The 27,920-nt window shown below is 36.2% G+C and overlaps 1 protein-coding gene across 3 annotated transcripts in view; it reads right to left on the bottom strand.

The window, feature by feature from the left end:
• Nucleotides 1–27,920, bottom strand: part of ERBB4 (erb-b2 receptor tyrosine kinase 4) — a 1,387,693-nt gene that overhangs the window by 548,635 nt on the left and 811,138 nt on the right. The gene's annotated exons all lie outside the window — the stretch shown is intronic.

Genomic DNA, 27,920 nt, shown 5'->3' with positions numbered 1-27,920 from the left:
AAACCTTTACCCTGGAGGCTTCAAGGCAAACTTCTAAAGCATCATAAAACACACATTTATCTATAATACCCACTTCAGCAATAAACTCACAGGGTCGAGCAACCTCTTTAAAGCTTGGGGTCCCAGGAGTTTCTTCAATCCAACATAGAATAATTACAGAAAATTATCAGAGCCCTCTGCTACACACAAAATCCACTTCATCCAAACCCTGAGGTTATACTGTGGTTCTGAAGTGGAACTGCAAGAATTGAGATATGAAAGAAACTATCCAAAATCACTTTCCAGAGCCTCCTTTTAAATGATAGTGTTAAGTGCCATTTCTTAAAGTGAACACCCCCTCAAAAAAAAAAAAAAAAGGAATGTCAATACTTGTTGTCTATGGGATAAGTCCAAGGCTTTTAGCTGAAAAGGACTTTCATTATCTCTCTCCAAGCTTACCTTAACACCCTTCCCCTAGCCACACTGCATGAACCATTTGCTTCAATTTGCCTAGTTTTGTTTGTTCACCAGAATCTCCCTTATAGTGATATACAACTCTACCCCCAACCCAACACAACAGCCAAATGACCCATCTAAAACTTGCCTATTGCTTTTGAAAGGTTCACTATCTTTCCAACCACCCATGTTTCACAACCTTAGAAAGGAAGTATCACTCTCCCTTCTTCACTCCCTGACATATTCAATCAAAAAATGGAAGCTTCTTGAGATCAAGGACTATTTTTTTTTGCAGTCAATCAGTAAAGAGAGAAGCATTTATTAAATACTTACTATGTAACAGGCATTGTACTAAGTGATGATACAAAGAAAGGGGGGAAAAGTTCATAGCCTAAAGGAGGTTACATACAAACAGGAAGATAGGCATAAGCAAGATATGTAGAGTATATGGAAATGAAGACACATAGATACAGGCACCTGGAAAATTCTCTTGCAAATAAAATAGCTTTGACTGGAATAGAAATGGAGGTACTGATCCACATATGAGGAGGACCACACAATGACTTAGGTTTAAGCTGTATTTTAATTTTTTAAATTTATTTTGTTAAAAATTCCCCAGTGACATTTTAATCTGATTCAGGGCACACTTGGGAGTATTGCAGGCCACATGGTTGTGTGTTTGACACCTCTGCTGTAAGCAAACTAAAATTGTATTTTTGCAAAAACTCTTCACTCTGAGATTATCAGATTCATTCTGTAAATGTCATTTGTACACAGTTGATGCTGTGTTGTCTTTCTTATTAGATTTTGAGCTACTAGAGCAGCAGGCATGTTTTGTTTGGTTTTGGTTTTGGTTGGGCAATGAGGGTTAAGTGACTTGCCCAAGGTCACAAAGCTAGTAAGTGTCAAGTGTCTGAGGCCGGATTTGAACTCAGGTCCTCCTGCTCCATCTACTTCACCACCTAGCTGTCCTAGCAGGCATGTTTTTAACAATTTTTGTGTCTACGATGTTTAGCAAGGTGCCTGGCACACTGTGGGTGCTTGATAAATGCTTGTTGATTTAAAAAAGATGGCTTTACAACATGCTTAAGGGTAGTCAAGGCAAGACAGAGTTTTGACAAGAAAGGATCAGCATGAGGAGAGGACACAGAGCCAAGGCATTTAAGAGGAGAAGATAGCATAATTGAACTGGTTCACCAAAGGAAGAGAGGAAACTATGGTCAATGAAGGGTTGATATCCTGGGAAATAATTGAGGTTTGGAAGGAAAGAAGTCACTGTGAGGATGAAGAATGAAGTTAGGAGTCATAAGGCAAAGTATAAGATTTTGAGTTCCAACTTTTTCTCCTTCTCTTCCTCTCATCCTACCTCTCCATGATGACAACCAATCTTATATAAGTTATACATGCGCAGTCTTCTCAAACATATTTTTACAAAATTCATGTGGTGAAAGAAGAAATAGAACAAAAGGGAAAACCACCAAAAAAATAAAAATAGTATACTTTGATCTGCATTCAGACTTCATAGTGGTTTTTTGGTTTTTGGGTGGGTTAAGTGACTTGTTCAGGGTCACACAGCTAGTAAGTGTTAAGTGTCTGAGGCCGGATTTGAACTCAGGTCCTCCTGAATCCAGGGCTGGTGCTTTATTCACTGCACCACCTAGATGCTCCCATAGTTCTTTCTCTGGATGTGTAAAGCATTTTTCATCATTAGTATTTTGGAATTGTCTTGGATAATTTTATTGATAAGAAGATCTAAGTCTATCATAGTTGATCAGTGTTGCTGTCTGTGCATATTGTTCTCCTGGTTCTGCTCACTTCACCAGGTCTTCCAAGTCTTTTCAGGTTTTTCTGAAATCTGCCTGCTCACCATTTCTTATAGCACAATAATATTCCATTGCATTTGTATACCACAACTTGTTCGACCGTTTCCTGACTGATGATCATTCCCTCAATTTTATTTCTTTGCCATCAAAAAACCTAGCAACTATATTTTTGTACATGTACGTCCTTTCCCCCTTTTTATGATTTTTTTTGGATACAGACCTAGTGGTGGTATTTCTGGATCAAAGGGTATGTACATTTCGATTGTCCTTTGGGTTTAGTGAGGAGAAATAATTTAAGAATTATTGGACTACCTGAATTCCATGATCACCAAAGAGCCTCGACATCATATTTCAATGAATTATTAAGGAAAAATGCCCCAAAATTAGATTCAGAGGGTCATATAGAAATTAAAAGTATCCACTGATTACTACCTGAACGAGATCCCAAAAGGAAAACTCCCAGGGATATTATAGCCAAATTTCAGAGGTCCAAAGAGAAAATACTTAAAACTGTCACAAAGAAACAATTCAAATAACATGGAGCCACAGTCAGGATCACATAAGCTTTAGAGGCTTCCACCTTAAAGAAGAAGAAGGCTTGTAATATGATATTCCAGAATTTAAAGGAGTTATGATTATGACCAAGAATAACATCCAGCAAAATGAGTACAATCTTTCAGGGGGAAAATGAAAATTTAATGAAATAGAGGACTTTCAAGCATTCCTGATGAAAAGACCAGAGCTGAATAGGAAATCTGACATTCAAAAATATGACTCAAGAGAAGCATAAAAAAGGAAACATGAAAGAGTACTCATAAGGGACTCAATAAAGTTAAACTGTTTACATCCCTATATGGGAAGATAATAAATGCAACTCCTAAGTCTTTCATCATTATTAGGGCAGTTAGAAGGAATCTACATAGACAAAGGGCATCGATGTGAGTTGATCATGTTGGGATAAGCTCTAAAAAATGAATAGGTGAGAAATGTATACATGGAGAAAAGGGAGAAGGGAGAAGTAACAGGTACATTTTTCTCACATAAAAGAGGTACACAAGGAGGGACTTTTATAGTGGAAGTGAAACATTGGGGTAGAGGTAGTGGGTAATGCTTGAACCTCCCTCTCATCAGAATTGGTTCAAAGAAGGAAGAATACACAGAAACAAAAAAGTTGGGTATAGAGAACTATTCTACCCAATAGGGAAATATAAGTGCAAAAAGATAAGAAATATGGGGGGAAGGAATGATAAAAGTGAGGACAGATTACAGGAGGCAGTGAAATCAGAAATGTAAAAAAATAATTATTCACTAGCTAATCTAATCTGAAAAAATTATATATAATTGGACTTATGAAAATTTATGATTATATGAAAAATGATAAGCTTAGAAAAACTATAATTGGGCCATAAGTCCTGCCATGGTCGCCATTCAGATGTGAAAATATGTTTGATGACTAGGGCTAATTTGGGGGGCTAATCTGATTGGGGTACTTAATCTGGGACTGTTGACTGACTAGCTATTAATTTAATGTGGGCCATTTATAAAGTTCCACCACACTGCTCCACTCCCAAATTGATAAGCAAAAGATTAAGAAGCCTCTTAACTAAATAATCAAAGCAGAGTTTATTTATGAGATACTATTTAAAATTAAGAATACAGGGAAATAAAATGTACAACCTGACTGCATTGCCATGTGTCTCTTTCCACTGCAGTCTCTTTCCCACCTGCTGGGCCTGGAACTTTTTTTTAATACAATAAGGGCCTTAGCTGTCTCCTGCCTCAGGGCATGCAGTCCTTTATTCTAACTCTGAACCCCTTTCACTTTGTAAATCCCCCTGCTTCTAACTTTCCTCTACTTACTGCCACCACTGAACCCCTGTGTTTTTCTCTCACTGACCTTCTGTCTGTCTGCTCCGTCAGTCTGCCACCCCTCTAATCTTGTCCCCCGGCCTTTCCTCCTTGCTCCTAGTCCTTTAGCCTTCTCTTGCGTCCTTGTACCCCCTGTCTCTCCTCTGCTGCCCTCCAGTCTCTCTATCTCCAACCTTTCTAATCTTGTCAGCCGCCTCTTGACCTCTTCTCCCCCCGCCCCCACCCCAGTCTAACCCCCAGGTCTATATATACCTTTTCTTCTCTCCACTCAAATCTTAGGGCTTCCTGCACCCCCACAGACCAAGCTAATCCTCCAGCCAGGGCTGCAGCTGGTGGTGGGGGGGGTGCGCTCAAGCCTCACGTGCTACACCAGAGCCCAGCCTGGACAAGCCCAGGATCTCTCAGATACCTCTGCTCAGGGCTGTTGGAGCTGGGGGCTTTTTCCCCCCAGCTGTCTGACCTGGCCTGTTGTACAGCCCACGGGGCTTTTTGGCTCAGCTGAAGAGGAGGGGGAGGGGCAATAGCCCCTCCCACACAGAAGAGACCCTGAGGACCTGAGGCTTTCTAATCTCAGCCCAAAGGTAGGGTCCCCAAATCAAAATACATTTCCACAGAAAGAAAGTAGACTTTTGAAGAGGGACAGGATTAAAAGACAGAGAGAAGGATAAACAGAAGAAAAATCCCATGAAAAAACATACATTTTGTAAACATAAGTGAATTTGAATGGGATCAGCTCAATTATAAAATAGAAGTGGATAGCAGGATTGATTAGAAACCAGAATCTGGCAATATGTTGCTTATATTAGTAGTAGTAGTAGTAGTAGTAGTAATTGTAGGTCGTGGTGCTGCTGGTGATGGGGATGGTCCTTCATTTTGCAAAGAGGACCAATGACATCAAGAGGTTGTGATTTCTTGTTTATAAGAGAGAGTGGAGACAGAAACACAAAGAATTTATTTTTAAAGGGGCAGGGCTGGAGCAGAATGCTTCAGCTGATGTAAAATGGGTAGAAGTAGCAATCATGATCTCAGACAAAAGCAAAAGCAAAAATAGATTAAATTAAAAGTGACAAGCAGTGCGGGTAGCTAGGTGGTGCAGTAGATAAAGCACCAGCCTTGGATTTAGGAGGATCTGAGTTCGAATTTGACCTCAGACACTTGACACTTACTAGCTGTGTGACCCTGGGCAAGTCATTTAACTCACATTGCCCTGTTTAAAAAAAAGTGACAAGCATTGAAACTATATTTTATTTAAAAGTACCACAGACAATGAAGTAATATTTTTAAAAAGACATTTTTTTTTCTGATAAAGGCTTATTTTCTCAAATTTAAAGGGAACTGAATCAAATTTACAAAACTAAAAGCCATTCCCCAACTGTTAAATGGTCAAAGGATATGAACAGTTAGCTTTCAGAAACAGACATTTAAAAAAAAGTTCTAAATCACTACTGATTAGAGAAATGCAAAATAAAACAGCTCGGAGATATCACCTAACAGGTAACAGAAATGATGAAATCTGGGGTGGATGAAGGAAAATAGGTTGACTAATAAATTATTCATGGAGTTCTGAACTGGTCCAATCATTCTAGAGAACGATTTTGAACTATGCCCAAAGAGCTATAAAACTGTGTATAACTTTTGACCAAGGAATAATACTACCTGAGGGCAGCTAGGTGGCACAGTGGATAAAGCACCAACCCTGGATTCAGGAGGACCTGAGTTCAAATTCGGCCTCAGACACTTGACACTTACTAGCTGTGTGACCCTGGGCAAGTCACTTAACCCTCACTGTCCTGTAAAACAAAACAAAACAATACAATAATACTACCTATTAGGTCTATACCGCAAAGAGATCAAAGGAAAAGGAAAAGTACCTATATGTATAAATTATTTATAGCAACTCTTTGGGCTGGCAAAGAATTGGAAATTGAAGGGATGCCCATCAACTAGGGAATGGCTGAACAAGTTGTGACATATGATTATGATGAAGTACTATTGTGGTCTAAGAAATGACAATAGGATTGGCTTCAGTAGGGGAAACAGCATGGCAAAATGAACTGGTGCAAAGTGAAGTGAAAAGACCTTGAAAATCATGGTGCACAGTAAGAGCAATATTGTAATGATCATAAACTGGGAAGGACTTGGATATTCTGATCAATACAACAATGCCAGACAATTCCAAAGGAACCATGATGAAAAAATGTTATCTACCTTCAGAGAGAGATCTGATGAACTCTGAATGTGAATTGAAGTATAATTTTCACAGTTTATTTTTTTTTCCTTTGTTTTGTGAAATGGCTAATATGGGGGAACATATTCTATATAATTTCACATGTATAACTGACATAATTTTTATTACCTTTCCCAGGGGAGGGTTTGGATGGAGGGAGAGAATTTATTTTTTTTTTAAGTAATAAAGATTTTATTTATAGCTTTAGGTTCCCATTTTTATCCCTCCTTCACTCCCTCCCCTCACCCTTCCCTAAGGCGGCAAGCAGATATAGGTTATACATGTAAGATTATGTAAAATATCACCATATTAGTCATTTTGAATAAGAAAATTAGAATAAAAGAAAAAAATGAAAGAAAGTGAAAAATAGCATGCTTCAGTCTGTGTTCCATCAATATCAATTCTTTCTTTGGAGGTGGATGGTATGTTATATCAGTAGCCCTCTGGGGTTGCCTTGGATCATTTTATTGTTGAGAATAGTTAAGTCATTCACAGTTCTTCATCAAACAATATTGTTGCCTCTGTGTGCAGTGTTATCTTGGTTCTGCTCACTTCACTATACATCAGTTCATACAAGTCTCTCCAGGCCTTTCTGAAATCATCCTGCTTGCAATTTCTCATAGCACAATAATATTCCATCACCATCATACACCATAGGTTGTTTAGCCATTCCCCAATTGATCTCTTTGATTTCCAATTCTTAGTCACCACAAATATTGCTGCTATAAATATTTTTGTACAAATAGGTCTTTTTATCTATTTGCGGAGGGCTTTGGGATATAAACTAGCAGTGGTATTTCTGGATCAAAGGGTATGCACAGATCTATAGGGGAGAGAGTTTTAGACTCAAAATTTGAAAAGGAAAAAAAGTGAAATTAAAAAGAAAACTTCCAAAAAATGAAATTATGATAGTTTGTCTAGCCCAACAGTTCTCAAACTGTGGCCCATAGACTTCTGGGGACCCTGAGACTATTTCAGGAGGTATGTGAGGTCAAAACTATTTGCATAATAATGCTAAAACGTAATTTACCTGTAAAATACTGCACCCTTTTCAATTATATAGCTGTATGAGGTTAGTTTTTCTTCATATATTTTGGCTAAAACAATATATCACAAAAAATTGATTACAGAAGCAAATATGATGTATTTGGACATTAGATTTGATTATATATGAACATATATATATAATATACATATATACATTTATATGCACATACACACAGACAGATAGATAGACATAGATTATAGCTAGATGACAGATAGATAGATATAAACAATGCTACTCTCCTAAGTTGTTTTTGTTTTGGAAAGTATATATTTTTCTTTAAAATATTATTTTTGTTAAATATTTTGATAACTATTTCAATATAATTGGTTTCCTTTCTAATTTTATAAATTTTATCTTATATATTTCAAAATATATATTGTAAGAGGAGTCCAGAGACTTCTCCAGGCTGCCAAAGGTGCCCATGATATAAAGACAAAGGTAAGAGCTCCTGCTTGAATGGAGACAGAGTAAATAACAAATATGAGAACTATTTAGAAAGAAAATACATAAGGAATTTAATGACTGATTAGCTCTAGAAAATGAAAAAAAGAGGTTTCTCAAATTTGACTATAAGAAGTTTGAGCCTTTATGAGTAGGAGAATAGTGGTAATATTGATAGCATCTTGAAAGAGTGATTTTCTCCCCCTTAGGACCTACATTGGATAGAATGAGGTATATGTGTGATCTCTTGGATATTTTAAGCTTTAATCAGTGTTGAAGTATCCAACCTGACAGTGTCCAGAGGGAAAGAGATAAAGGAGTGAAATTTAGGAGAAATGTCTAGATAAGAGAACTGATAGTAATCTAAATGGAGATAATAGTTGAAGTTTTAAGAATATATTAGCTGATAGAAGACCTGTCATTCAGATGTTTCGCAACAAAATTAAATGAAGAAAGATTCTTGCTAGAGACATGAGATATGATGATAAGTTCTTGTGACTAATTTTCAATAGTGAGATAGAGAATAAATCACCCTAGGTAGCAACAAGGACAACTCCCTACTCAGTTACATCTTAATCTTTATCACAAAACACTGGGTATATTAAAAGTTCAAAAAATTTAATTGTGAATAAGAATGCTTATACTTCTAAAAGTATATTTCTGTGATCATGACTTTTGCCAAATATTTAATTAGCTTCAGTCATTCTATAACCTTTTATTAAGATCCTTCTATGGGACAGAAACTGTGCTAAATGTTGGGAATACAAAGAAAGGCAAAAAAGATAGTCCCTGATCACAAAGAAGTCAAAGTCTAATAGATGGGAGCTAGTTTAGATGTGCTAGGGCCATGCTGAGGGGAAAGTTGTATCTCTCTTACTTCCTTCCATACCTTCAAATAGGAAAACAAACAAACAAACAAAGTAAGTGCCAAATATGTAGTAAAATATGAATTTTTTTTCTTGGTCTGGACCTATGAGTTAGGAAACTATCTCTATCAATCCAGAAAAATAACAGCTCTGCAACACAGTTTTAGAAATTTTTCTGGGGGAAAAGAGAAGTTGAGTGACTTAAGAGAGTCAGAATTAACATGGCAAGGGCAGAACTTGAATCTGGCCCATCCTAACTCAAAGACCAGCCTTCTATTTATTATGCCAGCACTCCTCTGGAATTATCTGTGCAGTAGGCAAAAAGGCATGTAAGAAAAATATGTCAGATATTTTTTGAGTGAATAAACAAAATATGCAAAAAAGGAACTAAGATGAAGAAAGATTTTTTTTTTTTAGTGAGGCAATTGGGGTTAAGTGACTTGCCCAAGGTCACACAGCTAGTAAGTGTTAAGTGTCTGAGGCCAGATTTGAACTCAGGTACCTGCCTATGGCTCTGCTGAACTACCCTGTTGGCCTGAGTCCAGCCAGACAGTCACATATACTGAGGAAGCCTGGAACCTGCATTGTCCCATTTCCAGCTGTTGTTTATAGATGTTTTCATGTTGTCTTCTTCTGAGCTTGAGTTTTGATCTTTCCTGCCATCATAGCAGATTTTTATGGTCAGTTTCTTTATTTTTTTCTTTTTTGTTAGTTTCCCATCCTATTTCTTGACTTTGAACTTTATGTTAAAATTGTGTTCTGTTAACCTGATGTGGGTAAGTACTGCCCAAAACTCCAGGCTTTTTTTGCAACCCACACACATTTGTTGGTGCTTCCAAGGTAGTGTGGTACAGGGGAAGGTGTCACTGCTTTCCTACTCTGTACTCTGATTTTTATCGAGAAAGGTGTCCCTGTTCCCCATCAGCCACAAGTGATAGCATTCTTTTGGGCCCTGGAACTGTGACCAGATCCTATTAGAACAGGGATTCTTAACCATTTTTTTTTACCTTTTGGCAGTTAAGCAGAACTTATATTTCACTTTTCAGAGTAATGTTCTTGAGTGTGTAAAATAAAATATTTGACATAACAAAGGGAATAAATTTTATTGGAATATATTTATGTGTATATTAACAAATCCTAAGTTTAAGGACCCTTCTCATAAAGGAGTAAATCTTACCAACCACAGAAATTCAGGATTTTTATCAACATGTAGCACAGTAGAGGAAAAAACACATGGGTTTTAGATATAGAAAGTTTAGGTTCACATCTCAGATTTGCTAGCCATGTGACCATGATCAAGTAATGTCATCTTTCTCCAAGTTTTACTTTCCTTATCTGTACAATAAGAGAGTTGGACTGATGGTTTCTAGGGTCTCACTGAGCTCCAAGTCTTATGAATGTCTTCATTTTATAATTACAAGGAGGCTTCCTGCTATTAAGATTTTATGATTTTTACAAACTTTACTCAAGAATTATATAAGGATTCAGCTTAACATTTATCAAATTGTTAACATGTATGAGATTTTATGTTAGGCCCTAGAAATAATAAAATGACAATAATAGCTTTGGCAATAACAACTGACATTTATATAATACTTAGTGTATATCTTCTCATTTAAATCTCAAAACAATTCTGGGAAGTAAATGTTAGAGTTATTATGATTTTCCTTTTATAGATGAGGAAAGAGAATCTCAGAGAGATTAACTGATTTGTCTATTGTCATCTGACTAGAGTTAGAGATGAATTTTGAATCCAATTCTTTCTGACACTAAGTTCAATCCATTATATACAAATATGTAAGATACAGTCACTCTGAATTAGGTGACAATCAAATCTATGTTGAGGGAAGGAGAGATGAGATATAGACATAAATGATTGTAAGACTGAAGGCAAGCAAAAATAAGACAGAGAGATAGTGACAAAATTTTAACTTTATTTAGTTCTTATTCTATGGATTTAGCTTGACAACACCCCAACTATTGATATTTTTAATCTTCTAGAATAATTAATTAGTATTGATAGAATTGATATAATTAAACTATCCCTACTACCTTTGCCTTATTTTGGCATTGAGTTTAGAGCCTGACCTCTCTAAAATTGTGACCTTTTTTTAAAACTAATACTCACTCTCCTCTATATTAATTTCTTACCTATTCTAAAGCAAAATTCATTGGTAAAACTCCTCCTCAGTTTCCTGCTCAGTGTCAGAACTCAGTCAACAGATAAGACACAATCTAGGACCCATGGATGTTGGGATCACTTAAGGCTACTGATAAATCTCACCTTTGGTGCCCTTTTTTCCATGAATTAGTACTACAGATATTTGTTTTTAACACTTATTACAAACAAAAATGGAAGGGTATGCAACATTAACATCTTTCTAGCTGCTCAGCTATCAATAATCAGATAGGGCAATATCACCATAGTGCTATGGAACTATCAATATGATAATGATTGACTTGTCATGACTCAAGTTCCTTTCACTCTAAAGTCTTCACCGTTAACAAGAAGAAAATAATGGAGATTTGAATAATAAATAATTATCTAAGGAAATAAAACCATTCAGTTCAAAAAAGGTGACTAGATGACACTTTGCATTTCTTCTAAAATAGATTTATTTTGTAAAAAAGACCCAATGATTATTAAAATAATGAAGTCAGATATATCTTCCCCATTTCAGGAACTCTCAATATTCCAGAGATTTTTCTACTCATGGCTAATGTAGATAATTTTGCCTTCAAACTTCTCTGGTGGCAAATGAGTTATTTTTTCAGCTGGTTAAAATATAACCAAATTCTCTTGAGAGCTAGTGAAATCTTATGAGAATTTTTGTTATGTAAATCACAGGGCATGCCTGTGTCACCTGCAGTCAAAGGGTAATTGTTTTCTCCCAGGTCTCTATATCAAAATAGTGAATATTCAATCTTTATAGAATCACTAGGCAATAAAATAATGGATTATTCGAAGAGACAGGATTAAAGTAACACTATCTAGTTGGGTTTTACATGTTAAAGTATTATGATTTTATGACTGAAATCATAAATGCCTTCGAGATGCCATTGTTTATCTCTGGTTTCTTAATATCAACCTGTGGTTTCCTGTGTTCTTCATATACTTCCACTTCTCTAAATAGTAGAAATCTAAGAGATACCAAGCACAGTGAAATCTCTGGCCTAGAATCTCATTTCAGCATTTACAAGGACTAGGTTCAATCTTGGGATCTAGTGAATAAAATATTTCTCCTTAACTCATGTCCCGAGACAGGCCTATTTTAGATAATATCATTTGATTTGGTTCTTCCTCTTGAACCACAAAGTTCCTTTGAGAATACCTTGATTTTGCTCAAGAAAGAAGCCTTCAACTCTTATACAAGCACTCAAATATCATATATAGGAGAGGTATTATTTTACCTGAAAAAAAAAATCTAAAGAAATAGTATTCAAAGTCATTAATAGTTAAGACTTTTTTTTCATTCTATGATAAGCTCTAGATTCCCCAGGATCCTATCTAGATTTTGTACTACCTATCCTGGTTTTGAGGCACCCCTGCAAGAGGAAACTACTCACGTTGCTCTCTAGCAACCAAACAACTCTTCCCTCCCCCACAATGAAATTCATCTCCCCAAGTGATGGATACATTTCCCCAGACTTATAGTATGTAAAGTTAAAAGAGTCAAATAATTTGTGCCTCTATCAAGCCACACAGCCCCAAAGTGGTACAGAATTCCCTCATCACTAAGCTCCTCCCACCCCATTACACCCCATCCTGGCCCAGAATTTATTTGCCACCAACTACTTCCTTCACCCACTGCTATCTCTGGAGAAGTATTATTCCTTAATGTCATGGTTCCCTAGAGAAATTGAATGGCTACACAGGCTTTCTGCTGGGTAAATAAATTTGTTGAACTTACTGTCAGTCAACCAAGCAATGAACATCAAAGTGATCAAAGGGGCCAAGGGAATACTTTGGGTTAGACAAGTTCATACTTCATCAAAGAACCTACCTTGTAAAATAAATTTCTTAACTGGGAGGAGAAAAAAATTTTTATCAGAACAAAATCCCCTTTAGTGGGGCAATGGGAACTTATATAACTTATACAGAAAGTTCTTGCTATATTTAAGTTAATATTATGCAAATTAGAATTTAAATAAGGAATTCTGAAAAATAATATTGATTGCTATTATCAGATATGCAAGGGGGAAAATAGCTACTGTCCAAATATATCTACAGTTTCATAAAAATGTTATGTACCAGTGAGAAAAGCTAGGTATAGTGGGTGGGAAAAGGGTAACATGATGCGCACCTATGTTAACTTTACTGTACAATATCATGCATACTTTATCATTAAATTTATCTTTCTTTTCATAATTCTATTGATTATCATGGTATAGTATTTAATATGTCTGTATTTAGTACATTTTGTGACTTGCATTAAGGTATTATTTTCTGTATGCGTTTGTTACATAGGCTAATTGAAGTGGGTGGGTAGGAACAAATTTGCATTAAATACAAATGGCTTTATTGAGGTCTCTGGAACAATGCATTTATGCAAAATGAGAACTGTCTGAATTGGGAATTATTATCAATGCTAGAAAAAAGTTTATGTCCATTGGAGCAAGGAGTACTCAAGACCATGGGGGATGTACTCAATACAACTGCAACGAATAATATTTGTGAATACTTTATTGATGACTGTTTAGTACTAAATATAGTGTAAGTTTAAAGATTGTAACATTAAATAGAAAATTTATTGTTACTTGAGTTATTTCACTTCCTAAGCCAATAATCCATTGACATGCTGTTTTTCCTCTAACCTTATGGCAATGTTTTATAAGTCTTAAAGCTTTATATAAATCTGAGTCCTTATTCTAATTATGATAAAAATACTATTTTTGCTGATGAGATATGGAATATCATCATGACTGTGTAATGCCCTGGTACTTTCTGACTTGGTAGCATAATTGATATACTATCATAAATCTGCATTACATGAGAATTTCAAAACTGCATTTTTAAACTAAAATCTCATTCCCTTTTCCTTCAGTCTCAGAATTGTTTCTTAGTAATATACATTATTCTGAGATCAGTATAAGCATTAAAAACAATAGAGTGACAAGATCTATAGACAGTTTACTGCCCACACTAAGTTGAAGGCCAACTTGTAAGGATTTTATGAATATAAATTAGTATAAAATTTGTATTCTAATATTATCCTGTGATATATTATTTTAGAAGATTAAAAATCACCATCTTTTTATTATCATAAATGCATAGAGATGCCATATCTCAAGGGCATAGGGAATTATGAGTATAAGAAAGGTTTTTTTTTCTCAAAAGCCTTCTACCTAACACCTGCTTCAGATGCTTTCTTTAACATGGGGTGACTAATTTTGATTGTAAAAAGGTTGGGGTTTTTTCCATAAAATATCATATCTCAAGAAAGACAAAGCATGCTAGATGTCCTGAGTTCACTCATGTCTGCAACCACCAGGATAATGCTAAGAAAACCCAAGTCTGACCGAAAGGATTGGGAAAAAAAATCCTGAGTGATAGCCAAGGCCCAATGAAAAATCTTGAAACACTGTTGTTCTCTCTAGGCACTTACAGATACTCTACTCCCAGCCTTGGAAGCTTTCCAGAGGATTGGAAAGATCCTTTTAATTAGTACTATTGCCTCAGAGCCAGCCCTGGGTCCCTATCAATAGGAATACTTTATTATTCTATATCTCCAAGTTGGAGCAATGCTTAGGTAAAGTTAGTAGCTGCCTATAAGGCATGATTTGAGTAGCCAAAGGTCTGTTTACAAAACAGTACCTTCTCCCTTCTCTGCCTGAGTAATCCAGTCTTTTCTTGAAAACAATTTGATTTAATAAATATTTATTGAGTGCTTACTATAACCAAGACACTATTCCTAGGTCCTATTCAAATCAGGTTATGAAACATTTAATAAGTGCCCACTATGTGCAAAGAACTAAGCTTTGACCCTTAAAAAGATACAAAGTTATGCAACAGACAGTCACTACCTTCAGGAAGGCTAATGTAGAAGGAAAGAATCCCCTTCCAGCTAAAGGCAACTTTGGTATGTCACAACTTCTCTGGGCTATACTTTCTTCAGTTATAAAATAAGGGATATCATAGTAGATTAATTCAAAAATTTCTAAAAGTTCTAAAGCCACATTCTTATAATTTCCCCAGTTAATAGACATTATATGTAATATATTTTAGCATGCAATATGTCTAGTATATTACCTATGTTTTATAATATAGTGCATATATTATGCAATATATCGATTTATATTATATAAAAATATATAGTGTGTATTTATATATACACACATATGTGTATATGTTTGTGTATATAGATACTGTAACGATTGGAATAATGCCACCTGCTGGATACTTACTGTAGAAGAGTTCTGCCCATGAAGGGAAGGTCTTTGAGGGCAAGACCAGGAGTCAGGAAGTGACGCGGGCTAGTGGGAGGAGGAAGGAAGAGACTGGCGCTCAGGCTCGGGCTCTTTCCTGAGGACGCTGGCGGAGAAGGGAGCTAGAAATATGCTCTCCCTTTAATAGATAGGAATCTAGGCCTTTCTCTCTCTCTTTACCAAATTCTTATTCTCCTTAATAAATGCTTAAAAGTCTAACTCTTGCTAAAGCTTATAATTTATTGGCGACCACTCATTAGATATTTTAGACAGTTTAGCTAGAATTTTAACCCTTAACAGATGGCTGACCACGAAGAGGAAAGCTAAACCTCAGTCTTCTTCTGATCTTCTGGTTGGGTAAGAAATTTCCCCTCCCTCTCCCTTTAACTGCTAAGTACTGGTGTACTGGCTGTGTTTTCCTTTAAATTTTTTCAAATGGACCTTTTAAACTCCCTAATTATCCTATTTTTGATTTTAGTCTGTTTAACCAGACAAATGGGAGATAAGATCATGTTAATGCTTTGTTTTTGTGGATTTTCTATTTTTCTTTTTATTTTTGTTAAAAGAGCCAGCAACTTACTCACACAAGGAAATATCTCTCCCTCTCCCAACCATGCTTTTTCAGAGAAACCTGAAGAGATTCCCGCAGCTTTTCCCAGTTCTAACAGTAATTGTTGCTTTAATTTTGCATGCCTGGAGGCAATGACCCACCCTCTAGAAGCTTTTAATCCCCTAGCACCTGGAGGCAAAGTGGGGGAAGAGGAATCCAGGCCTGAGTTCAAAATCAAGTCGGATTCAAATTGTGCTGGTCCCTCCCCTCCTCCCCAGACCCCACCCTCTACTCCTCCCATGGCCAAGCCCATTGCTTCCCCTGCCTGGGAAGTCCAGAGAACTGATGCGCATGCTCAACTTTCTCTAACTACATTTGCAGCTTCAGGCTCAGCCCTTTCCCAGCCTGGCTGTGCTTCTGAGACAACCTTAGAAAGCCCTTTAAATTCCAGATATGCTTGTTTTGTTCATAATTTTGCTAACCTGCTTTTGTCTTTAATTAGTAATCTTATAAAGCATTTGTATGGTGAAAAGACTGACAGACAATATAGAGGGGTTAAAGAAGAAAAACTTAAGCTGAATAAGAATGACAATCATCACCATAGTTCAAGACTCTGCTTCTTTTGCCATGGAAGGGTACATATTTTACAGAAATGTAGAAGTAAGCAGCAAGGTATTGATATGAGTATTGGGGATTTTAGATATCGGAATCAAAAGTGTTCTGAATTCACTCAGATTATTAATGTCAGTTCAGAGGTTACATAGGATTTCTATGCTATTACATATGCATTTTGGAATTAATGGTATAGGTTTATTTTCATAGAGATTTTCATGCTTTTGAGATTGTGTCTTATACTTAGTTTTTAAAACAAGGAGAATATTTGTAAAAGCTTTTTAGTCATGTGATCAAGTTTATATTTTATAATACTCTTTAAGTTCATGTTCATTTAGATTTCCTTAGTTTGAATTTCACTGTCTTTTATTGTTCCATGTGTATTTTCTTCTATTCATTTATCTAATTTTGAAAAAATTGCAAGATGGTTTTGGTTTCATAATACAGTGTTAATTCTAGGAGTATTGTGCTCCCATATTCTGAGTTGTTTGTTTTTGTTATTTTTTCTCAACTGATTATTTGATCAAACTCTTTAAAGCATTTCCCTGGCAAATTGTTTGCCATGGCAAGTGTAAATTGATTCTAGAAGTATTATTTTTGATAAGCATATTCCAAAAAAAAAAAAAAGAGGGGAACATTTGTAAAAGTTTTCTTTTTTCAAAAAAAAATTTTCTTTGAGATTCTGTTGTGCTTTAACTTGTATTTAAATATGTTCAGATTTTTCAAAAAAGTAATTGTATACTAAGTTAAAAAAAGGGGTATTATTTGAAATTGTTGCATAATTATATATTGTGTTCTGAGTCGAGATGTATTCACATTTTTTGCAATCATTTATTATCCTCAATTTTTAAATCCATATGAGACTTGGATTATGGGAACTTATCATTTAAGACATTAATTGCCTTTATTCTGAGTTATCAGATGCCAGTTGGCCAAGATGCCATCCAATCACAAGAGGAATACATGCAAGAGCAGACACTGAACTGTCACATGAGGGGAGACATGCATGAAGTCAAGGTATGGCCGAGGGAACGGCTTTTGACAAATGTTGAGGTTGGATTCTCTTGGTTTAATATTTTATTTTATTTTTCCCCACAATATTGTACAGATGGCTGGAAGTATTCATCCCACCCATCTCGCTCCTACACCTGGCTTCTATGCTCCCTCCTATATGCCTGATGCCATGGACATCTCAATCCCATGCATCTGATTAAGTCTGACTCAGTTTCCTCCAATATGTTCGGTGGCATGGACATATATTCCATCCACCTATTTTAGACCTGGCATACTGCATGGGCAGTATATATTGCTCAAGTGTGGGAATGCTCATATCCCATCATTTCTCTGTTCTTTTATGGTAACCCCCATAATTATCTCAGGTGTCATGATAAATACAGTGTTGAATTTGGCCTTGACACCTGTTACCAATTATATTAGATTTTTAAATTTCTCATAATGGCATGAGGATAATTAGGCAGATGATGCAAAAAGTGATAAAACAAAGATAAAAATTATTTTTATTAATTAATATTGCAGCAATTGTCTTCTCAATTACCCTCCATGAGGGGGGACTATAGTAATATTATAATTTTAAAGAATGTTTTAATTTTTGTTTTATTATATGTTTCATGTGTAACAACTAAGATTCTGAATTCCCTTAGACATGTTTTTGAGAACTTTCATTGTTTGATTTGATTATTGACGAAGCTATTTTAAAGTTGTGTTAAGCTCAATTTTGTAGGAAATTTTCCTGGCTGATTACCAGTATCCACACATCAACCCCTGAAAAGACTTCCATTCCACGACTACACCTAGAGGACATCTGAGAAAAGACTTTCAGAGACTTTAAATGAACAGTTTTGATTTGTTGTTTTTGTTGGTTTTTTTCTCTTTCTGTTATAATATACACCATCTGTAACATGTATTCTCTGCAGAGGCCCTCCCTTTGCAAGACTAATGTCAAAGCGTCGGTTCATGAGGACAAAAAAAAATCGCCCCTCTGGACAAAACTTTCCTCTCTTCCTTTTCTATATTGTTGTTCACATATTATTAGTTAGCAATAGTTATTATATTCTTTTTACTGTTCCGTCAAGGAAATATTTTGTTTCTTGAGGAACAACAGGGGGGACTGTAACAATTAGAATAACGCCACCTGCTGGATACTTACTGTAGAAGAGTTCTGCCCATGAAGGGAAGGTCTTTGAGGGCAAGACCAGGAGTCAGGAAGTGACGCGGGCTAGTGGGAGGAGGAAGGAAGAGACTGGCGCTCAGGCTCGGGCTCTTTCCTGAGGACGCTGGCGGAGAAGGGAGCTAGAAATATGCTCTCCCTTTAATAGATAGGAATCTAGGCCTTTCTCTCTCTCTTTACCAAATTCTTATTCTCCTTAATAAATGCTTAAAAGTCTAACTCTTGCTAAAGCTTATAATTTATTGGCGACCACTCATTAGATATTTTAGACAGTTTAGCTAGAATTTTAGCCCTTAACAATACACACATACTAAGTGCAACAGAGAGGTATGAAACATAATACTTTCTTAGGTTCATGGTGGAAAGGATATTATTCTTCACCAGGCCATGCTTCTGACACCCAGATTTTTCTCTACTCTGTTACAGAAACTTCTTCGCCGTGGAAATTCACTCTGCCCTTGAACATACTGAAAATACCTTCCAACTCTGGCTTCTTCCTTTGATTGGGTGGTTCCTCCCCAAACCTTCATTTTAAGGAAGTTGCCTAGGCTTGCTGTGTCTTCTTACCTCTCCAGGCCATGCCTAACTATTTGGACTTTTTTCTACCATTCTCCCTAAGTCATTTCCCTCCATGTCATCCCACTTTCCCTCTCACTTTTCAATTTTCTTTTAGGTGTGGTCCTCCCATTAGTCCACAGGGTGCCCTACTTGTATTAGCCATCTGTATTACAACTCCCTCACTTCACACATGAAGAAATAAGCCCAGGGGCGGCTAGGTGGCGCAGTGGATAAAGCACCGGCCCTGGATTCAGGAGGACCTGAGTTCAAATCCGGCCTCAGACACTTGACACTTACTAGCTGTGTGACCCTGGGCAAGTCACTTAACCCCAGTGCCCCGGAAAAAAAAAAGAAATAAGCCCAGAAAAATTAAGGGATATGCCTAGTTTCACCTCTTAAAAAAACAAAAGAAAACAAATCAAAAACGGAGCTAGGATTTTAACCAGGGGCCACTGATTTGAAATGTGGCCTTCTTTCAAACTGATCTCCATAGACATTCTCAGGTAAGGGAAGCTTTCTAAGTGCTCTTTTGTGTTGAGTCATTCTTTCCCTTGGGCATTGTTCCCAAAAGTCCCTGGAGATAACCCATTACTCTGACAAGGTAACAGATTAATATATTGGCAGAGATTTGTTATCCAAATAAGCAGCATCCATAAATTGTAGAGGGGGCCCTAAAGGAATGGGAGTTGATTGGCAATTGTTTACGGTAAGGAACAATTCTCAGCATGGGTCCTACCTAAAAAGAACTGGCTCAGGCTCCTGTGGAGAATCACAAATCATCAGAAAGCTCCCATGGCACTGCAAGTGTTTGGGATGGTGTTCACAAGAAGCAGCATCCCGTGTAACTTCAAATATTTCACAATATCATTCAGGGCTAGTCTTGTTTTAGAGTAAACAGTATATTTTCTTAGTTTTTTATTTTGCTTTTTGAAAGGTAGGATTTCCCATATCCTCAAGGGCCAGCTGCTGCTTACTTTAAGTGATCTGTGGTAACAGAAGAAACCAACACTCAAGGTTAGAAATCTGATGTCCGTGAGAAGTTAATGTTTTCTTATCATCTGAACTGGTACATCTGAGGAAAGGTTGTCAATTATATAACAATTAAATGTGTTCTTTTCCCATCACTTTGTTTATTTCTGTTTGAATTTTTCCTTAAATCTTACTGGGCTCTCTCTCTCTCTCTCTCTCTCTCTCTCTCTCTCTCTCTCTCTCCCCTTCTTTTTCCCCCTTTATCTTCTTTCCAATTCATAAACCCTAATCCCTATTATTTTTCTTTCTAGTCTCATGCTATGATGTGTAATTCTCTTTAACAAATAATTCAGCAAAACTTTATTATCACTACATGAGAAACAGTATGGTAAAATAGATAAAGACCTTTAAGACAGGTAGATCTGAGTTCACCTCTCATCTCTGACACAAAATATGTAACCCAAGGTCATCAAACCTCTCAGTGTACTTTTTGCCCAAGATATTTTTATCTGACCCCAGTATATAGGTATATAAAATAGATATACATGACCTTTGACTTGCCAAAATTTTCATGATGTCCACATTCAATTACAGGAGCCCATATGGGGTTGCAACCCACAGTTAAGGAAGCTAGGACCATGACTACACATGTATAACATATTGAATTGCCTGCGTTCTTTTTTTTTTTTTACATTTTTTTTATTATTTTTTTTTTAAGTGAGGCAATTGGGGTTAAGTGACTTGCTCAGGGTCACACAGCTAGTAAGTGTTATGTGTCTGAGGCCGGATTTGAACTCAAGTACTCCTGACTCCAGGGCCGGTGCTCTATCCACTTCACCACCTAGCTGCCCCCTAATTGCTTGCGTTCTTAAGGGGGAGTGGGGAGGGAGGGAGAATTTGGAACACAAACTTTAAAAAAATTGATGTAAAACTTTGTTTTCACATATAATTTGGGAAAATAAAATTATAAATAAATTAAAAAACAAAACAAGCAAAAAAGAAGAAGCAGCTAGGCCCTAGGCAATCTTCTAAGACAAGAGGTTACAAGGAGAGTAGAGACTTGCTAGAGGGAGTTTCTTGTGAGTATCCTATACCAAGGAAATCATAGATCTAGCTGCTATCCTATCCCTGTACTTCAGACATTGCATTAGGTATCAAGTATCCAAAACTTTAACCAAACAATCTCTTTTCTCAGAGACTTTATATTCTATAGGTTTTTAATCATGGGAATGAATCGGCCAGACTTATAATTTTGGCAAGAAATCATTAAGATGCATTTTGCTCAACTATGACAGTGAAACTGAAAATTTAAGTGAAATGGATGAATGTTTATAAAACTAAAAATTGCCTAGATTAACAAAAGAGGAAATAAAATACTTTTAAAAGCCTATCTTAGAAAAATAAATTGAATAAGACATAAATGACTGATCTAAGAAAAAAATCCCCAGCACAAGATGAATTTACAAATAAATTCTACCAAATATTTAAGAAACAATTAATCCCAATATTATGTAAACTATGTGAAAAAATAGGTTAAAGAATCCTAACACATTTCTTTTATGAAACAAATATTTTTTTGTTTTTTGTTTTTTTGGTGAGGCAATTGGGGTTAAGTGGTTTGCCCAGGGTCACACAGCTAGTAAGTGTTAAGTGTCTAAAGCCGGATTTGAACTCAGGTCCTCCTGAATCCAGGGCCAGTGCTCTATCCACTGTGCCACCTAGCTGTCCCAAAATAAATATGGTTTTGATACCTAAACGAGGGAGAGCAAAAACAGAGAAAGAAAACCATAGGCCAATTTCCTCAATGAATATTGATACAAAAATTTTAAACAAAATACCAGCAAAGAGATCATAGCAATATCATAGAGATTATACACTATGACCAGATGGTTTTTATATCAGAAATGCAGGGCTGGTTTAATATTAGGAAAACTATAAGCATATTTGACCACATCAATAAGCAAAACAACAAAAACATATGATCATTTTAATGGATGCAGAAAAAACCTTTGAACAAATACAACTCCCATTCCTTTTAAAAACACTAGAATACTAGGGGTAAATGGAGCTTTTCTTAAAATAAGTAGTATCTATCTAAAACCAAGAGCAAGCATTATCTGTAATGAGGATAAACTTGAAGCCTTCCCAGTAAGATGAGGGGTAAAGCAAGGATGTTCATTATTACCACAATTATTCAATATTGAAGTGCTAGTTATAGCACAAGAAAAAAGAAATTGAAGGAATAAAAATAGGCAACGATGAAACAAAATTATTACTATTTTCATATTATATAATGGTATATTTAGAGAACCCTAAAGAATTAACTAAAAACTAGGTGAAACAAAGAACAACTTCAGGAACATTGTGGGATATAAATCATTATTTCTATATACTACCAACAAAACTCACCCACAAGAGACAGAGAAATTCCATTTAAAATAACTGTAGACAACATAAAATACCTGGGAGTCCATCTGCCAAGAAAAACCCAGGCATTAAATGAATACAGTAACAAAATGCTTTTCCTACTAATAAAATCAGATCTAAGCAATTGGAGCTCATGAGTAGGCTCAGCTAATATAATAAAATTAACTATTAATTTACTTATTCAGTAATCATCTTCAGAGTGAATATTATTGATGATAAGGTCACATTTGTAAGGAAACATCACTTTTAATTCATGCTTCCTTTATAATCAAATATATATTACTAATAATGCATGAGAGACATTTTGCCATAGCACATAATTTTGGTCTTGAAACCAGGAATAATTAATAATAACAACAATGATATTAATAATAGTAGTAGGTAGCATTAATACAGTACTTTAAGTTTTGCAAAGTTATTTATAAATATTATCTCATTTAATCATCAGAAAAACCTTAGAAGGCAAATTGTTAGTATTTTCTTCAATTTAGAGATGAGAAAATTGAGGTGAACAGAGCTTAAGTGACTTAACCAGTAACACAGAGCTGGAAACTATCTGATGCTGGATTTGAACTTGGGTCTTCCTGGTTCCATTTCCAATGTTCTATCCATTGCACCACCTAACTGCCTCAAGAAGACCTGGGCTCCAATTCTGCCTTTGACATATATAGACTGTAACTGACCAAATCATCTAACTTCTCAGTGTTCTGGGCCAGTGGTGTGAAACTCAAAAAGACCTGGGGTTATTACTCCCTATAGTGAGCACTATGGTAACAATTTTAAAATGTAATGTTATCTATGTTTTATTATATTTTCTTAAGTGTTTTCCAGTTACATTTTAATCTGGTTCCCCCATGTGTTTGGCATGTCTTTTCTAGGCAACTCTAGGATTATAAATTACAAGAAAGGTGATTGCTTGCACTGGCAGAAGAAGGTTTCTCAACCTAGGAGATCTCTTTGCTAAAGAAATCATGCATTGAGTACCTTTCCTTGGACTTAATAACATATCATGTGAAGAGAGAATTAATGCATGAGATAGGATTTTTACCAGATGATCTCTGAGATCTCAGATAAGAGTGAGATTCTACAATTCTATTAAATTTGAATTCTATTTCCATGTACATAACTGTTTTGTTAGCCCTTTTTAAGAATGTCTGTTTGCTGGAAGAGGTTCTAATGCTTGTACTATCTTAAATCAGGTTCAACTTTGGAGGTTAAAAAAGAATTTACAAGTTAATGGACAGTTATTAAAAGTGACACAATGTATAGAATGCCAGACCTGGAGTCAGGAAGACTCATCTTCCTGGGTTTAAATATGGCCTCAGTCACACACTAGTTGTATGACCCTGGTCTAGCCACTTAACTCTGTTTGTTTCAGTTTCCTCATCTGTAAAATGAGCTGGAGAAGGAAATGGCAAACCATTCCGGTATCTCTGCCAAGAAAACTGTAAATGGGGTCATAAAGAGTCAGATATGACTGCAACAACTAAACAACAACAACAAAAATTAGCCCTAACACAGCAAGGATATGCAATAAGGATACAGAGGCACTTAACTTATCTGGATCCATGTTCCCTCATCTCCGTATGGAAATGTATGATACAGTAGGGCTAGCCAGATTCTAGACCATTTTGAATGAAGTAAAGTGGATGAAGAGTAAGGGAATTCAATGAGCTTTGAAAAATTGCCTTAAAGAAAACTGTGAAGGGTTTTTTTTTTGTTTTTTAGTGAGGCAATTGGGGTTAAGTGACTTGCCCAGGGTCACACAGCTAGTAAGTGTTAAGTGTCTGAGGCCGGATTTGAACTCAGGTACTCCTGACTCCAGGGCCAGTGCTCTATCCACTGAGCAATCTAGCTGCCCCGCTGTGAAGGGTTTTAAATGCCAAGCTGAGGAGTTTTAATTTTATTCTTCAGACAAATGGGAGCAAGGAAGAAAAATGATTAGGTCTTTGCCTCAAGATCACAGTGGAAACTTTGTGAAGGATTGTTTAGAATAGAGAAAGATTAGAGGAGAGAGATCAAACAACCAACATTTATTAAGCACTTACTCTCTTCCAAGCAGATCACAGAAGCTCAGATTTGGAAGGGGGTAGAATCAAATTATAGAATGGCAACATAGGAAAGGACTTCACAGTAGCCACCTAGTCCAATCCATACATAAAAGGAATCTTCATTCAAACATACCTGACAAGTGGGTTTTCTAGCCCACTTTGAGAAGCAAAGGACAGGGAAAGCTTCAAAGATTACTCAAAGGTTTCAGCCTGGGTAACTGTGAAGATTGTAGCACCATCAAGGGAAATTTGAGAAGGAAAGGTTCTTTCTTGCAGGAAGAATTATACCACATACCCAACATGTATTCATAAGGCTACATGTATTCACCTGAAGAAAATTTTTTGCCTGACTTGTGTGGGGCTAGAGTAGATCAAGTGTAGAGTGACAAGAGGACACACAGACAAGGCTCAGCGAGTGGGACAACAAATAGGATTCACCAAATAGACTAAATAAATACAACTTTAAAAGATTATTCTTTTTGAAGTTAGACCTACACTTTAATCATTTGCTTTAATGATTATTCATGAATGAATTATTAATTAATGCTCTGGACTAAAAATATCTCTTCCTGCTTGCTAAAAAAAAAAAAAAATTCTCCCAAAATGGAGAAAAAACCTTTTTCAAAAAGAAAAAAAAAAGCTAAATTCTTCCACATCATTAGTATTGCTGCAAATTCCCAGCATTTGATCTTGTTGTAATTAATGTCTAGTTTGTAAGAACATTTCCACATCACAAATGTGAACATACAAGGCCATACAGTGTACTGGAGGGAGAACATCTATAGAGGAAATGTTGTAAATGTCTTATTTTTCAGTGTGTCTGATAATTCTATTGTGGGTGTGCAAATGTACATGCATACAGAGGGAACAGGCCAGGAAGGCTGCTATAGGAATGGAGCTATTCATCCCAAGCTCACTTGAAAAAGGAAACACTAATTGTTCTGAAACCCTGGGCCTCTGGTAATATGTTCTGAGTTATGAGTATAGAATCCCCAAGCTATCAACGAGAAACTAGATGCCCAATATGCAGAAAAGCAATTTGTGATAGTTTTACTCAGTGGAAAACATTCCCTGTCTTTCTAGGCCATGTTTATCTGAAAGGCCCTTCTTGCTTACCAGCAGGTCAGCACATTTAAAAGTCAAACAGCTGGAAATAACCCTACCAAATTACCTGAATATGGTAGGGGATCATTACCCTATGCTTATTTTTTTTAACCCTTCCTCCACCCCTATCTAAATTTTCTGTTCTTGATGAAACTATGAGGTAGTATGGTTGTTACACAGAGTTTCTTTATCTGGGGTCCATGGGCCTTGAGGATTCCATAGATACATTTCAAAGCATTCATTTACCTGAATGACAAAAAAATATAACTTTATTTTCATTAATTCCCAACTGAAATTTAGCAGCTTTTTCAATTATTTAAAAACCTTTTTTCCTGAGAAGGGGTCTATGGGCTTTGCCTGATTACCAGAGGGGTCTATCATCCCAAAATGTTACAAACCCTGTCCAAGACTGTAATGATTAGATTACAGAATTCTACAAAGAAGAGAGAAAAATATAACTGGAATTCATTATGCTCACAGTGGGGAAGAAGTATGGATGTTGAGCCTGGATGATCGTTGGTCAGAAATACAATAGAAAAGAGTGTTGTTTAGGTCCTGGTTGGACTGTGTGGCTTCAGAGGTTCAATCAGGGACTAGAAAACCCACCTGTCAGGTATGTTGGAATGAAGATTTCTTTTATTTATGAATTGGACTAGGTGGCTGAAGAGAAGTCCCTTCCAACTTTCCCATTCTATGATTTGATTCTACCCCCTTCAAAATCTGAGATTCTGTGATTTTGGAAATTGTTGCCTCACAAAGTGGTATAAAGATATCACTAGGCTCAATAATGAGTAGAGACAGTCTCGATTTCATATTAAAAAGATAGTTCTGGGGAAGAAGATTTGGAATTCAGTGCCTTAGGAAGAAGCAGACAAAGTTCTGGGATTATAATTAAAACACCTGGGTTCAGGTCCCAGTACTAGCACACCACAGATTTTGATTCTGAGCAAACTGTTTCACCATCTCAAGGCTCAATTTCTTTCATCAGTGAACGAGGGATAATAATATGGGCATTTCCTAACTTATGAGCTCGTTCTTAGGACAGTATTCTGTAAAAAGTTAAGCGATATGATCTGTATAACTGCTGAACTAACATGGAAATTGTTTTGGTATAGTTATGATAGTTTTTCTTAAAAGCTATGTGATGACAAAGGAGAAATAGACTATTATAATTAAGAAGGCCTTAAATATCAGGTGAGGAAACTGAGTCTTAGAGATAGTAACAGGCACACAGTTAGTCTTTGGCAAAGTCAAGGACTAGAACCCAACACTATCTAGGGTGCTTTCGGACAGGCCACAATAAGCATACAATTTACAGGAGTTTACCTGATCATCTAAACATTCCAAATTCAAAATCAGAAGGTAACAGAACCCTCCTCTCATAATGCACACTTGTCAGAAACTGGAAGCAAAATCTACCTCCAAGTCAAACCAATTCTCTTTTTTTCTAAGGCATATTTTCTGTGTTCCTGAATACATCTTGGGGTATTTTGGCAACCTGAGCACATTTCAGAGGGCAGCAATCATGCCTTGCAAAGAAACATCTCCTAAAATCTTCATGTAGTACTGTACCTCCTTCCTATGCAGTGTTCCTTTTCAGGTCTGTGGAGTATAGTCAGCATATCATCAGTAAGCACTTTCAATATGTAGAACACTGAGCTAGGCACTGGGCAAGATAAAAAGATACATCCTCCATCTTTGGAGGGAGAAAAATGCACTAAGTTTAAGGAACATGCTTGCTGTCTGAGTTTCTCCATAGCCCATGTCCCTGCATCTCTTTGGTTGTTAGTTATTAATATTTCATTAATTTTCAAGCTACTGCAATTTTCCCCTGAGATATCATTAATAAAATACTACCCAAATCAGCAAGATTACAGTCAAAGTGACCAAACTACAAAACCGATTTAATTACCTAGAATTTTTTTTAGGAGTGCTGAGCACTTGCTTTAATTTAAAGAACTGAATCATCTGCTACTTTGATGATTACAAAGGGTCATTACCTTATTCTGTTTTGTTAGTTATTTTAATTAATTCTCATACTTTCTCCACTTATGTTTATTTCTGTAGATGCCCTTTTAGAATGACAATGAACTATTCTTTAAGATGAAGAAAAGATCATGAAAAGCTTTTGAACTAAATTAAGAACAGATATACTATGGAAATTCAATACAGACATTCTCCCTTCTATACTTTTTTTTCTCCTACATTTTGGTCAAAAAGTAGACTCCATCAATTTGAAATACTCGCTTCTGTCAGGCTGGTCAGTTCCCCTGCACTGCTCTAATCCTCCAACAACTCTGAGGATACAAGTGTTGCTGATGCTAAA

This window comes from Dromiciops gliroides, chromosome 3 (genome assembly GCF_019393635.1).
Source record: "Dromiciops gliroides isolate mDroGli1 chromosome 3, mDroGli1.pri, whole genome shotgun sequence".
NCBI classification, from domain to species: domain Eukaryota; kingdom Metazoa; phylum Chordata; class Mammalia; order Microbiotheria; family Microbiotheriidae; genus Dromiciops; species Dromiciops gliroides.
Note: the sequence above shows the minus strand (reverse complement) of the source record. Positions and strands in the feature narration are given on the sequence as shown.